The 17090-nt window shown below is 28.7% G+C and overlaps 1 protein-coding gene across 1 annotated transcript in view; it reads right to left on the reverse strand.

Annotated features, from left to right (window-relative positions):
- The window catches only part of LOC142346017 (acetylcholine receptor subunit alpha-type unc-63-like), a 28543-nt gene extending 11613 nt beyond the window's left edge, over positions 1-16930 (reverse strand). The window contains exon 1 of the mRNA XM_075398497.1: positions 16834-16930. The gene's annotated coding sequence lies outside the window, so the exon portion shown is untranslated. The remainder of the gene's footprint in view (positions 1-16833) is intronic.
- Between the last annotated feature and the right edge of the window lie 160 nt (positions 16931-17090).

A 17090-nucleotide genomic window follows, 5' to 3' on the forward strand; every position in this document is an offset into this window, starting at 1 on the left:
AAGATCTTACACGATGAAAATTCCTCTTATAAGATCTTACACGATGAAAATTCCTCTTATAAGATCTAACACGATAAAAATTCTTCTTATAAGATCTTACACGATAAAAATTCTTCTTATAAGATCTTACACGATAAAAATTCTTCTTATAAGATCTTACACGATAAAAATTCCTCTTATAAGATCTTACACGATAAAAATTCTTCTTATAAGATCTTACACGATAAAAATTCCTCTTATGAGATCTTACACGATGAAAATTCCTCTTATAAGATCTTACACGATAAAAATTCTTCTTATAAGATCTTACACGATAAAAATTCTTCTTATAAGATCTTACACGATAAAAATTCCTCTTATAAGATCTTACACGATAAAAATTCTTCTTATAAGATCTTACACCATAAAAATTCTTCTTATAAGATCTTACACGATAAAAATTCTTCTTATAAGATCTTACACGATAAAAATTCTTCTTATAAGATCTAACACGATAAAAATTCTTCTTATAAGATCTTACACGATAAAAATTCTTCTTATAAGATCTTACACGATAAAAATTCCTCTTATAAGATCTTACACGATGAAAATTCCTCTTATAAGATCTTTCACGATAAAAATTCTTCTTATAAGATCTTACACGATAAAAATTCCTCTTATGAGATCTTACACGATGAAAATTCCTCTTATAAGATCTTACACGATAAAAATTCTTCTTATAAGATCTTACACGATAAAAATTCTTCTTATAAGATCTTACACGATAAAAATTCCTCTTATAAGATCTTACACGATAAAAATTCTTCTTATAAGATCTTACACCATAAAAATTCTTCTTATAAGATCTTACACGATAAAAATTCTTCTTATAAGATCTTACACGATAAAAATTCCTCTTATAAGATCTTACACGATAAAAATTCCTCTTATAAGATCTTACACGATAAAAATTCTTCTTATAAGATCTTACACCATAAAAATTCTTCTTATAAGATCTTACACGATAAAAATTCTTCTTATAAGATCTTACACGATAAAAATTCTTCTTATAAGATCTAACACGATAAAAATTCTTCTTATAAGATCTTACACGATAAAAATTCTTCTTATAAGATCTTACACGATAAAAATTCTTCTTATAAGATCTTACACGATAAAAATTCCTCTTATAAGATCTTACACGATAAAAATTCTTCTTATAAGATCTTACACGATAAAAATTCCTCTTATAAGATCTTTCACGATAAAAATTCTTCTTATAAGATCTTACACGATAAAAATTCCTCTTATGAGATCTTACACGATGAAAATTCCTCTTATAAGATCTTACACGATAAAAATTCTTCTTATAAGATCTTACACGATAAAAATTCTTCTTATAAGATCTTACACGATAAAAATTCCTCTTATAAGATCTTACACGATAAAAATTCTTCTTATAAGATCTTACACCATAAAAATTCTTCTTATAAGATCTTACACGATAAAAATTCTTCTTATAAGATCTTACACGATAAAAATTCTTCTTATAAGATCTAACACGATAAAAATTCTTCTTATAAGATCTTACACGATAAAAATTCTTCTTATAAGATCTTACACGATAAAAATTCCTCTTATAAGATCTTACACGATGAAAATTCCTCTTATAAGATCTTTCACGATAAAAATTCTTCTTATAAGATCTTACACGATAAAAATTCCTCTTATGAGATCTTACACGATGAAAATTCCTCTTATAAGATCTTACACGATAAAAATTCTTCTTATAAGATCTTACACGATAAAAATTCTTCTTATAAGATCTTACACGATAAAAATTCCTCTTATAAGATCTTACACGATAAAAATTCTTCTTATAAGATCTTACACCATAAAAATTCTTCTTATAAGATCTTACACGATAAAAATTCTTCTTATAAGATCTTACACGATAAAAATTCCTCTTATAAGATCTTACACGATAAAAATTCCTCTTATAAGATCTTACACGATAAAAATTCTTCTTATAAGATCTTACACCATAAAAATTCTTCTTATAAGATCTTACACGATAAAAATTCTTCTTATAAGATCTTACACGATAAAAATTCTTCTTATAAGATCTAACACGATAAAAATTCTTCTTATAAGATCTTACACGATAAAAATTCTTCTTATAAGATCTTACACGATAAAAATTCTTCTTATAAGATCTTACACGATAAAAATTCCTCTTATAAGATCTTACACGATAAAAATTCTTCTTATAAGATCTTACACGATAAAAATTCCTCTTATAAGATCTTTCACGATAAAAATTCTTCTTATAAGATCTTACACCATAAAAATTCTTCTTATAAGATCTTACACGATAAAAATTCTTCTTATAAGATCTAACACGATAAAAATTCTTCTTATAAGATCTTACACGATAAAAATTCTTCTTATAAGATCTTACACGATAAAAATTCTTCTTATAAGATCTTACACGATAAAAATTCCTCTTATAAGATCTTACACGATAAAAATTCTTCTTATAAGATCTTACACGATAAAAATTCCTCTTATAAGATCTTACACGATGAAAATTCCTCTTATAAGATCTTACACGATAAAAATTCTTCTTATAAGATCTTACACGATAAAAATTCCTCTTATAAGATCTTACACGATAAAAATTCTTCTTATAAGATCTTACACGATAAAAATTCCTCTTATAAGATCTTACACGATGAAAATTCCTCTTATAAGATCTTACACGATGAAAATTCCTCTTATAAGATCTAACACGATAAAAATTCTTCTTATAAGATCTTACACGATAAAAATTCTTCTTATAAGATCTTACACGATAAAAATTCTTCTTATAAGATCTTACACGATAAAAATTCCTCTTATAAGATCTTACACGATAAAAATTCTTCTTATAAGATCTTACACGATAAAAATTCCTCTTATGAGATCTTACACGATGAAAATTCCTCTTATAAGATCTTACACGATAAAAATTCTTCTTATAAGATCTTACACGATAAAAATTCTTCTTATAAGATCTTACACGATAAAAATTCCTCTTATAAGATCTTACACGATAAAAATTCTTCTTATAAGATCTTACACCATAAAAATTCTTCTTATAAGATCTTACACGATAAAAATTCTTCTTATAAGATCTTACACGATAAAAATTCTTCTTATAAGATCTAACACGATAAAAATTCTTCTTATAAGATCTTACACGATAAAAATTCTTCTTATAAGATCTTACACGATAAAAATTCCTCTTATAAGATCTTACACGATGAAAATTCCTCTTATAAGATCTTTCACGATAAAAATTCTTCTTATAAGATCTTACACGATAAAAATTCCTCTTATGAGATCTTACACGATGAAAATTCCTCTTATAAGATCTTACACGATAAAAATTCTTCTTATAAGATCTTACACGATAAAAATTCTTCTTATAAGATCTTACACGATAAAAATTCCTCTTATAAGATCTTACACGATAAAAATTCTTCTTATAAGATCTTACACCATAAAAATTCTTCTTATAAGATCTTACACGATAAAAATTCTTCTTATAAGATCTTACACGATAAAAATTCCTCTTATAAGATCTTACACGATAAAAATTCCTCTTATAAGATCTTACACGATAAAAATTCTTCTTATAAGATCTTACACCATAAAAATTCTTCTTATAAGATCTTACACGATAAAAATTCTTCTTATAAGATCTTACACGATAAAAATTCTTCTTATAAGATCTAACACGATAAAAATTCTTCTTATAAGATCTTACACGATAAAAATTCTTCTTATAAGATCTTACACGATAAAAATTCTTCTTATAAGATCTTACACGATAAAAATTCCTCTTATAAGATCTTACACGATAAAAATTCTTCTTATAAGATCTTACACGATAAAAATTCCTCTTATAAGATCTTTCACGATAAAAATTCTTCTTATAAGATCTTACACGATAAAAATTCCTCTTATGAGATCTTACACGATGAAAATTCCTCTTATAAGATCTTACACGATAAAAATTCTTCTTATAAGATCTTACACGATAAAAATTCTTCTTATAAGATCTTACACGATAAAAATTCCTCTTATAAGATCTTACACGATAAAAATTCTTCTTATAAGATCTTACACCATAAAAATTCTTCTTATAAGATCTTACACGATAAAAATTCTTCTTATAAGATCTTACACGATAAAAATTCTTCTTATAAGATCTAACACGATAAAAATTCTTCTTATAAGATCTTACACGATAAAAATTCTTCTTATAAGATCTTACACGATAAAAATTCCTCTTATAAGATCTTACACGATGAAAATTCCTCTTATAAGATCTTTCACGATAAAAATTCTTCTTATAAGATCTTACACGATAAAAATTCCTCTTATGAGATCTTACACGATGAAAATTCCTCTTATAAGATCTTACACGATAAAAATTCTTCTTATAAGATCTTACACGATAAAAATTCTTCTTATAAGATCTTACACGATAAAAATTCCTCTTATAAGATCTTACACGATAAAAATTCTTCTTATAAGATCTTACACCATAAAAATTCTTCTTATAAGATCTTACACGATAAAAATTCTTCTTATAAGATCTTACACGATAAAAATTCCTCTTATAAGATCTTACACGATAAAAATTCCTCTTATAAGATCTTACACGATAAAAATTCTTCTTATAAGATCTTACACCATAAAAATTCTTCTTATAAGATCTTACACGATAAAAATTCTTCTTATAAGATCTTACACGATAAAAATTCTTCTTATAAGATCTAACACGATAAAAATTCTTCTTATAAGATCTTACACGATAAAAATTCTTCTTATAAGATCTTACACGATAAAAATTCTTCTTATAAGATCTTACACGATAAAAATTCCTCTTATAAGATCTTACACGATAAAAATTCTTCTTATAAGATCTTACACGATAAAAATTCCTCTTATAAGATCTTTCACGATAAAAATTCTTCTTATAAGATCTTACACGATAAAAATTCCTCTTATGAGATCTTACACGATGAAAATTCCTCTTATAAGATCTTACACGATAAAAATTTTTCTTATAAGATCTTACACGATAAAAATTCTTCTTATAAGATCTTACACGATAAAAATTCCTCTTATAAGATCTTACACGATAAAAATTCTTCTTATAAGATCTTACACGATAAAAATTCTTCTTATAAGATCTTACACGATAAAAATTCTTCTTATAAGATCTTACACGATAAAAATTCCTCTTATAAGATCTTACACGATAAAAATTCCTCTTATAAGATCTTACACGATAAAAATTCCACTTATGAGATCTTACACGATGAAAATTCCTCTTATAAGATCTTACACGATAAAAATTCTTCTTATAAGATCTTACACGATAAAAATTCTTCTTATAAGATCTTACACGATAAAAATTCCTCTTATAAGATCTTACACAATAAAAATTCTTCTTATAAGATCTTACACGATAAAAATTCTTCTTATAAGATCTTACACGATAAAAATTCTTCTTATAAGATCTAACACGATAAAAATTCCTCTTATAAGATCTTACACGATAAAAATTCCTCTTATAAGATCTTACACGATAAAAATTCCTCTTATGAGATCTTAGACGATGAAAATTCCTCTTATAAGATCTTACACGATAAAAATTCTTCTTTTAAGATCTTACACGATAAAAATTCTTCTTATAAGATCTTACACGATAAAAATTCTTCTTATAAGATCTTACACGATAAAAATTCTTCTTATAGGATCTTACACGATAAAAATTCCTCTTATAAGATCTTACACGATAAAAATTCTTCTTATAAGATCTTACACGATAGAAATTCCTCTTATGAGATCTTACACGATGAAATATCCTCTTATAAGATCTTACAAGATAAAAATTCTTCTTATAAGATCTTACACGATAAAAATTCTTCTTAAAAGATCTTACACGATAAAAATTCTTCTTATAAGATCTTACACGATAAAAATTCTTCTTATAAGATCTTACACGATAAAAATTCCTCTTATAAGATCTTACACGATAAAAATTCCTCTTATAAGATCTTACACGATAAAAATTCCTCTTATGAGATCTTACACGATGAAAATTCCTCTTATAAGATCTTACACGATAAAAATTCTTATAAGATCTTACACGATAAAATTTCTTCTTATAAGATCTTACACGATAAAAATTCCTCTTATAAGATCTTACACGATGAAAATTCTTCTTATAAGATCTTACACGATAAAAATTCTTCTTATAAGATCTTACACGATAAAAATTCTTCTTATAAGATCTAACACGATAAAAATTCCTCTTATAAGATCTTACACGATGAAAATTCCTCTTATAAGATCTTACACGATAAAAATTCTTCTTATAAGATCTTACACGATAAAAATTCTTCTTATAAGATCTTATACGATAAAAATTCTTCCTATAAGATCTTACACGATAAAAATTCCTCTTATAAGATCTTACACGATAAAAATTCTTCTTATAAGATCTTACACGATAAAAATTCCTCTTATAATATCTTTCACGATAAAAATTCTTCTTATAAGATCTTACACGATAAAAATTCCTCTTATGAGATCTTACACGATGAAAATTCCTCTTATAAGATCTTACACGATAAAAATTCTTCTTATAAGATCTTACACGATAAAAATTCTTCTTATAAGATCTTACACGATAAAAATTCCTCTTATAAGATCTTACGCGATAAAAATTCTTCTTATAAGATCTTACACGATAAAAATTCTTCTTATAAGATCTTACACGATAAAAATTCTTCTTATAAGATCTTACACGATAAAAATTCCTCTTATAAGATCTTTCACGATAAAAATTCCTCTTATAAGATCTTACACGATAAAAATTCCTCTTATGAGATCTTACACGATGAAAATTCCTCTTATAAGATCTTACACGATAAAAATTCTTCTTATAAGATCTTACACGATAAAAATTCTTCTTATAAGATCTTACACGATAAAAATTCCTCTTATAAGATCTTACACGATAAAAATTCTTCTTATAAGATCTTACACGATAAAAATTCTTCTTATAAGATCTTACACGATGAAAATTCTTCTTATAAGATCTAACACGATAAAAATTCCTCTTATAAGATCTTACACGATAAAAATTCCTCTTATAAGATCTTACACGATAAAAATTCCTCTTATGAGATCTTAGACAATGAAAATTCCTCTTATAAGATCTTACACGATAAAAATTCTTCTTATAAGATCTTACACGATAAAAATTCTTCTTATAAGATCTTACACGATAAAAATTCTTCTTATAAGATCTTACACGGTAAAAATTCTTCTTATAAGATCTTACACGACAAAAATTCCTCTTATAAGATCTTACACGATAAAAATTCCTCTTATAAGATCCTACACGATAAAAATTCCTCTTATAAGATCTTACACGATAAAATTCTTCTTATAAGATCTTATACGATAAAAATTCTTCTTATAAGATCTTACACGATAAAAATTCCTCTTATAAGATCTTACACGATAAAAATTCTTCTTATAAGATCTTACACGATATAAATTCTTCTTGTAAGATCTTACACGATAAAAATTCCTCTCATAAGATCTTACACGATAAAAATTCCTCTTATAAGATCTTACACGATAAAAGTTCCTCTTATGAGATCTTACACGATGAAAATTCCTCTTATAAGATCATACACGATAAAAATTCTTCTTATAAGATCTTACAAGATAAAAATTCTTCTTATAAGATCTTACACGATAAAAATTCCTCTTATAAGATCTTACACGATAAAAACTCTTCTTATAAGATCTTACACGACGAAAATTCCTCTTATAAGATCTTACACGATAAAAATTCTTCTTATAAGATCTTACACGATAAAAATTCTTCTTATAAGATCTTACACGATAAAAATTCCTCTTATAAGATCTTACACGATAAAAATTCTTCTTATAAGATCTTACACGATAAAAATTCTTCTTATAAGATCTTACACGATAAAAATTCTTCTTATAAGATCTAACACGATAAAAATTGCTCTTATAAGATCTTACACGATAAAAATTCCTCTTATAAGATCTTACACGATAAAAATTCCTCTTATGAGATCTTAGACGATGAAAATTCCTCTTATAAGATCTTACACGATAAAAATTCTTCTTATAAGATCTTACAGGATAAAAATTCTTCTTATAAGATCTTACACGATAAAAATTCTTCTTATAAGATCTTACACGATAAAAATTCTTTTTATAAGATCTTACACGATAAAAATTCCTCTTATAAGATCTTACACGATAAAAATTCCTCTTATAAGATCTTACACGATAAAAATTCCCCTTATAAGATCTTACACGATAAAGTTCTTCTTATAAGATCTTACACGATAAAAATTTTTCTTATAAGATCTTACACGATAAAAATTCCTCTTATAAGATCTTACACGATAAAAATTCTCCTTATAAGATCTTACACGATAAAAATTCTTCTTATAAGATCTTACACGATAAAAATTCCTCTTATAAGATCTTACACGATAAAAATTCCTCTTATAAGATCTTACACGATAAAAATTCCTCTTATGAGATCTTACACGATGAAAATTCCTCTTATAAGATCTTACACGATAAAAATTCTTCTTATAAGATCTTACACGATAAAAATTCTTCTTATAAGATCTTACACGATAAAAATTCCTCTTATAAGATCTTACACGATAAAAATTCCTCTTATAAGATCTTACACGATAAAAATTCCTCTTATGAGATCTTACACGATGAAAATTCCTCTTATAAGATCTTACACGATAAAAGTTCTTCTTATAAGATCTTACACGATAAAAATTCTTCTTATAAGATCTTACACGATAAAAATTCCTCTTATAAGATCTTACACGATAAAAATTCTTCTTATAAGATCTTACACGATAAAAATTCTTCTTATAAGATCTTACACGATAAAAATTCCTCTTATAAGATCTTACACGATAAGAATTCCTCTTATGAGGTCTTAGACGATGAAAATTCGTCTTATAAGATCTTACAGGATAAAAATTCTTCTTATAAGATCTTACACGATAAAAATTCTTCTTATAAGATCTTACACGATAAAAATTCTTCTTATAAGATCTTACACGATAAAAATTCTTCTTATAAGATCTTACACGATAAAAATTCTTCTTATAAGATCTTACACGATAAAAATTCTTCTTATAAGATCTTACACGATAAAAATTCTTCTTATAAGATCTTACACGATAAAAATTCTTCTTATAAGATCTTACACGATAAAAATTCCTCTTATAAGATCTTACACGATAAAAATTCTTCTTATAAGATCTTACACGATAAAAATTCTTCTTATAAGATCTTACACGATAAAAATTCCTCTTATAAGATCTTAAACGATAAAAATTCCTCTTATAAGATCTTACACGATAAAAATTCCTCTTATGAGATCTTACATGATGAAAATTCCTCTTATAAGATCTTACACGATAAAAATTCTTATTATAAGATCTGACAGGATAAAAATTCTTCTTATAAGATCTTACACGATAAAAATTCTTCTTATAAGATCTTACACGATAAAATTCCTCTTATAAGATCTTACACGATAAAAATTCCTCTTATAAGATCTTACACGATAAAAATTCTTCTTATAAGAACTTTCACGATAAAAATTCTTCTTATAAGATCTTACACGATGAAAATTCCTCTTATAAGATCTTACACGATAAAAATTCCTCTTATAAGATCTTACACGACAAAAATTCCTCTTATAAGATCTTACACGATAAAAATTCTTCTTATAAGATCTTACACTAAAAAATTTCTTCTTATAAGATCTTACACGATAAAAATTCTTCTTATAAGATCTTACACGATAAAAATTCCTCTTATAAGATCTTACACGATAAAAATTCCTCTTATAAGATCTTACACGATAAAAATTCTTCTTATAGGATCTTACACGATAAAAATTCGTCTTATAAGATCTTACACGATAAAAATTCTTCTTATAAGATCTTACACGATAAAAACTTTTCTTATAAGATCTTACACGATAAAAATTCCTCTTATAAGATCTTACACGATAAAAATTCCTCTTATAAGATCTTACACGATAAAAATTCCTCTTATAAGATCTTACACGATAAAATTCTTCTTATAAGATCTTACACGATAAAAAATCCTCTTATAAGATCTTACACGATAAAAATTCCTCTTATAAGATCTTACACGATAAAAATTCCTCTTATAAGTTCTTACACGATAAAAATTCCTCTTATAAGATCTTACACGATAAAAATTCCGTCTTATCAGATCTTACACGATAAAAATTCCTCTTATAAGATCTTACACGATAAAAATTCCGTCTTATCAGATCTTACACGATAAAAATTTCCTCTTATACAAATTCCTGAAGTATGGTATATTCTTCATATTGAAGACAATTCAGAGTTGCTCTCAAGCAGTAGCCCAAAAACTACAGCATGCAACACTTAAGTGTCAGGGCAACAAAGAGAAAAATATCTTATACTGTCTTTTAAGACTTATAAGATATTGTAAAGAAGATTATTTGTGTGACAGGGGCTTTCTCCGAATCGGGGATTATCAAACAAGGCTGAAAATTTTTTTCAAAGGCCAAAACTATCTTGGACTGCTAAGTTTAGCCATAGTAAACAGCTAAGACTCACAATAAAACTGCCGCCAAAACGGAATCAACAAGCATTTTTTTGTTTCATAATTGGTTAGCTGGCCGATTATTTTTTTTTTATTTTCATAGGACCTTGACTACGTTATACGGTTATATTGAAGGAATTAAAACATGTCATATCAGATCTTACACGATAAAAACTCTGTCTTATCAGATCTTACACGATAAAAATTCTGATAAGAGGAATGTTTATCTTATAAGATGTCTTATCAGATCTTACACGATAAAAATTCTGGTAAGAGGAATGTTTATCTTACAAGATGTCTTATCAGATCTTACACGATAAAAATTCCTCTTACCAGAATTTTTATCGTGTAAGATCTGATAAGAGGAATTTTTATCGTGTAAGATCTGATAAGATCTTACACGATAAAAATTCTTAGTCAGCATCTTATCAGATCTTACACGATAAAAATTCCACAATCACTGGGGATTTTATAACAGAGATACTCCGATCAGAGACAGTATATTTGGAGAATTTCGGATCATTGAATTACACTAGATTCTGTTCAGAGTTTGTTTCATTCGGGCTAAATTTGATGAAATAGTAATAAATTTACCAGATATGATTATTAAATGTCTTCCATTCTGATCAAAAACACATGTTACGTACGACACAATGATACATATATATGTACGACTGTAAGACGTTGAGAACTGCAGAAATTTGAGCATTTTGCTTCTCTTTTTAGAGAAAACTCTAAAACCTATTTCGAAGTTAAGCAAAATAAGCAAAACAGATAAATCTGAACATGTGAACAACGATAGTTTAGCAAATTTGAACAATGGCAATCGATGAGAAAACAGAGACGATAAAACAGCTTTTATAGAGACTGATTTTTGGATAATTTTTTTTGACTCCAGTGAAAAATGTTAATGATATTCACCAAAATTTCAAAAATTTCAGTTTTTCTCTAAAGACAAGTGACAAGGACAAATGAATAGCGACCTGTCGTTAAATTTACTCAGATACAGACATTAAATTGCTCATTAGTGGTGAATATATATGTCAATTTTCAGAAATTTCAAAAATATTTTGAAAAAATAATAAAAAGTATGAAAAGTGTAAAAGGTTTCTGAAGTATATTGTTCTGGTGATGGCAGTAGACAATGATTTGGCATAAATTTTGTTTGTTTCAATAACTCAGAGTATAGACAGATTTTTTCTGCTAGGTATTTTCTGTTTTTGTTTTCTATACAAATAGGGTGACGCCCAATAATAGATCCCCTGAAGACGTCTCTTAAAAACGGACAAATCTGACCTGCAATTTATTTCTCTGCAAAAAGGAGAAATTTATGTAGAGTGAGTAGAATGTAATTACTTTTCTTTTTTCTAATTCACCGCCTTATATTTTAACCACCAATCTTCTGTCAAGTCGTCGTAAAAATAATTTTGTTAAAAATCAAACAACTTTTTTTAAGTTCTACTAAGGTGTTTCGGAGAAAGACTTTTTGGTTGAATTCAGTTTTTCTACTAAAATCAAGTGGCTACCTCAAGTGAAAAGTGAGAAAAATTTGAGGGCTATTAAAGAATATCTATAAGAACAATTTTTCTTCAAATCTTCTTTTCTTGAAAAAAAAGAAGGGTTTGCCGCAAGATGCCTGATGATTTTGAAAGATCATCGAGAAATTTTGAAGTTTTCGTCAGTGTTAGTAAACTTTTTTTAGAAAACAAAACAAAAGAACTAAAATGACAAACTCCAGTTTTCTATTGATGTGTCGGTCAATGCCGGCGACAAAACTAGATTTGATTTCAAATCTAATTTTGTCTTGGCGCTATTATTATTGTTTTATCAACATATCCAATTAGCTGCCAAAAGATAACTTCTCCCGCCTGTTGGAATTTCATTCAGCATCCACTGACCTAATGATGAAAATAATCCACTTTCAACCCAAATGATGAAAATAATTACATCACTGATCGAAAAAATCTTTTTTTCTGAAACGATTGAGAAATTTCATATCAGAAGTTGAGCAATGGCTTGTGCAAGCTTTTCATCAAATAACATATCTTTAATTGAAAAAAAAGATGGTTATAGCCCCAAAGAGGCTTTTCAAAAAAGGAATGAAAATTTCGCTATTAACAAAAGCAAAAACATGTGCACAAAATGTGCTAGATTTAGGCGTAAAATACAATATAAAAAATCTCGTCCTGCTCTGAAAAAAAATTCCGTTCCTATGAATGCTCGGTCATTTACTGTGCAGACGTAAGTCCCAACCAAACTCAGTTAAGTCTAAATAACAAAAAAATCTCCAGGATACAAAAAACAACAAGTGTTAAGCATATCTGTTGCATGGAAATAAACAACTCAATTAAAAACTGCAAAAATTGCAGGTAGATACAGAAGCTGAGAGCACAGTGATATCATCTTATATACGGATTAAGCTTAGTAAACCTCATGTAGATGGTGATATAACAAATCTCTAAGTTTTCGTTTATCATCATTTAAAGCTTTTGGGGTCATGCACTTGTGATATTGAGTCAAAAGGAGGCACGCCCAGCCAAAACAATATGGTTTATGTGAAATGTGATAAAGCATTGAACCCGCTTGCAAAAAGCCTTCTACCCAACCAAGGTAGGAACAAGATCACAAAAATAACTTGCCTGCTGTGAAGGGTTACTAAGCTCAAGTGAAGTTGATACCATGATCACAGTGAATGTTGTGCGGATCCAGGAAAATGTCCCTCAAAACAGGGTCACAGAGTAGTTGGATCAGATAGTTAGACAATGCTTCCTTGAGCCCGTTCGATCGGGAGGAGTCATTAATGCATCACCAGTTGTGCGACCAAAAGAAGCAGAGAACTGAGAATTAGAGTAGAATTGAAAGTGCATATCAATATTGAGATCATGGATCAGGATCATCCAATACCAGAAAAGGAATTGATCTGCCCTAATTTTTTGGAGGTTTAGTTTTGACCTCTCATAAATTAATCTCTCAGATGGCTGTTCTCAGATTGAGTTCGACGAAAAGGCAAAGGATATATATATATATATATATATATATATATATATATATGTATATATAACCAACACATCTCAGGGACTATTCAAGATGCGTCTATTACCTCGTGGATTGAAAACCCCTCCCTAATATTCCAGAATTGAATTGATTCAACTCTCGAAGCAATCAAGGGCATTTTCACCTTTCAGGACGACATCTTCGTCAACAAAACTATCAAGGAGCAAATCAACAAAAGTATGTTCATGGTTAATAGTAGACCAGCTTTATTAAATAATATGTGATGTCTTTTTACGTGATAACATCTTGACCTCAAAACCATTCAGAATTGTCAACTTTCAATGATACTCAATTTCTAAAGACGAAGTTGCAGCAGGTCTGAGAACGCTTAGAAAAGCTAAAAATGGAAACTGTCAGCCAGCAGGAAACATTGTGAATGTTTCGTACTTGCTGATAAATTGTTGCCCTGACAGGTTTCGATTGTGAGTGATGACACACCTGGAGAGCAGAAATCTTTGCAGCACCTTACAACAGATTGAAACAAAAATGGTTCTTTCAACTATAGAATGTCATTCGATATTAACGACATTTTTTCGCTCAGAAAAAATTAGCAACCCGAGCAGAAATCAGAACGAAAACTGGACAAAACAATTTTTTGCACCACACAAGAGAACGAATTTGAAACAATTCTCAGAAGAGGAGAAAATATTCGAACAACAAAAAGTGCCTCGATTATTTACAGCGCAATTCCCATCATCATAAATTATGTTTTTTTTAGTCATCACAAACTCAGAAATTTGGTTTTGAATAAGGCACGAGGGACATGTGGGAAAATGCAAATGCAGCATCAGTCAGAAAGATATAATTTTGGCTCGGAAATACCCAAGACGTTCTACAGTTCATTAGTAAATGTAAAATTTTGCAATTCAAAAAGACTAACCTAGGAAAAATACTTACACTCCAGGTGGCGATAAGCCCAAGTTTTGGTAGCTCTTCAGATGGGAAGGAAAAATGTTAAGGACAAAAAGAATTATATTGGTATTTGTTGATGCGAGTTCGGGCTTAATAGAAGCTTTTCTGACAAGAAATAGACATTAGAAACAGTCAAAATCTATCTTAGAAATTCATATGGAAGATTCGGACGAACGAAGAAGACTTTTTATCCTAGAAACAGCCCAAAGTTGTAAGTGGTGATCTTAAACAGTTGCGTCCCAGTAGTACTTCTATGAAATTTTTTCCGTCATCTTAAAAGAGTTGCCCTGAGTTACCAGTGCCATTAGCAGGAATGTTCCAAATGACATGTTCAGATTGGAATTCAACACTTGCGAAATTCGCTATTGAATGAGGGACGAAAAAACCGTTTTTTAAACAGCCAGAGAGCTGTTTAAAAAATGGATTTTTTCGTCCCTCATTCAATAGCGAACTTCACAAGTGTTGAATTCCAATCTGAACATGTCATTTGGAACATTCCTGCTAATGGCACTGGGAACTCAGGGCAACTCTTTAAAGACGACGAAAAAAATTTCAAAGAAGTACTACTGGGACGTGGAGTGAAACTACCGGCAATAGCTGATTTCGACTTGTGATACAATAGTTAGGGCGACCTTTGTATTCAAAAAGAGTTCCTAACGAACAAAAAACAATTTGTCTTTACTAGATGAGCGCAAAACGAAAACCAAACCGATAGTTGAGGGGACCATATCTAAGAGAAAACCAAAATGCTTCTCCTTCCGATAAGTTAAAAAACGAACTATTTGAAGGCTATTAAAAAATATAGGATGGAAAATTCTTTTCTTCAAAAATTCTTTTCCTCCTTTCTTCCAATATAAAGTTATTTGCTGCGAGATATGAGATGGTTTCGAGAAAAAATCAAGAAACTTAGATTTTTTTGTCAAAGGTTGGGAAAATAAAAGATAATCTTAAAAGACGACTCCATTGACGTGAAGATAATTAATGGCCGAAAATTGAATTTTATTCAAAAACTAATTTTTGACTAATCAGATGTGTTAAGAAAAATTCTGCCACCTATTGAAAAGTTTGACCACATCCACTGACCTCCAACTGATGAAGTTATTCGTTCCAGGGCCATATATATTCTAATGAAACTGAAGTCAGGGATTTGGAACTAAAATTTTCTTGCATGTCCATCATGTAAATTATTTTTAGCTAATCTAAATTTTCTTTGCATGTTTTTGTGTAGATAAGCAAGTTTATTGTAAACTAAATATTGTTAAAAAGCTGTTAAAAAATTAATAAAAAATTCATTTGAAATCTTTGACCCAGGACAATGGTGTTCAGACACACGACCAAAGTTTTGTAACTACAAAATGCGGAGTCAACTACTGCCTGGCTCATATCTTTTGTTGTGAAAAGTCGCGCAGAGAAGAAAAGTACAAGACCAACACGGATTGTACCATAGTTGAAATACAGGTATCGCATCTTTTCTATAGATTGTGCCGACAATTTGGTGGGCAATTGTGGAATTGCGGGAGCACTTGCAGTGCTTTCACAGCAGTCATTATGTTTGTATCCACTATCTTACAGCTTAGCCACAACAGATGTGAGATTTTGATGATGTGTTTAACTACCCCTGAAGGACACTTTGATGCCAAAAGTCGCCAAAAAGTTCCATTAACGTCTTCAATCTTCCATTTTGACTCGCCGTCTTTAAAGTTTGAAATTAGCTGGCCGAAACTGTTGCCAGACAGATTTAAAAAATCTTCCGAGAATCAAAGAACGCGAAATTGTTTTTTTTTTAAAAAAAGAATTAAAATAATCGAGTTCATCAGCACCGATTGTTTCCGATTTTTTTTTGAAGTTTTTTGCTAAATTGCGCTGAATTGCCAACTTTACCCCTAAAGCCTTACATAATAATGCGTTGAAATGCGCTCAAACTGTTAAAGAAAAGTTTTGCCGTGTTGCTGTTCGCCTAAAACGCATGAAAAACGCACAGAAACAGTACAAATAGCTGAGCTTTTTTGCAATAAAGTTTGAGAACTTTCCCAAACTTTATGTAAAAAGTACAAACTATTTACGGAAATGGTATTCAAGCTTTTAATAACTTTTTTAAATTTTTATTGAAAGGTGAGAGAAGCTTGAAACTGTGTGGATGATGTTTCCGTGTAAGTCGGAGTGATCACTTCCCATTGTTGACTCGGAATGTAGATTGCATATATCAACCTTCAAACGCGAAAGCTGAAACGCAAATTTGAACGTACAAATATTTCTAATATTACGAACTATTACGCAGTTAGTATTACGTAATAGTATTTCTAATATATAGCATATATAGTATTTATATATATATATATATATATATATATATATATATATATATATATATATATATATATATATAT

This window comes from Convolutriloba macropyga, chromosome 9, assembly GCF_964194025.1.
Source record: "Convolutriloba macropyga chromosome 9, txConMacr16.3, whole genome shotgun sequence".
NCBI lineage: Eukaryota > Metazoa > Xenacoelomorpha > Acoela > Convolutidae > Convolutriloba > Convolutriloba macropyga.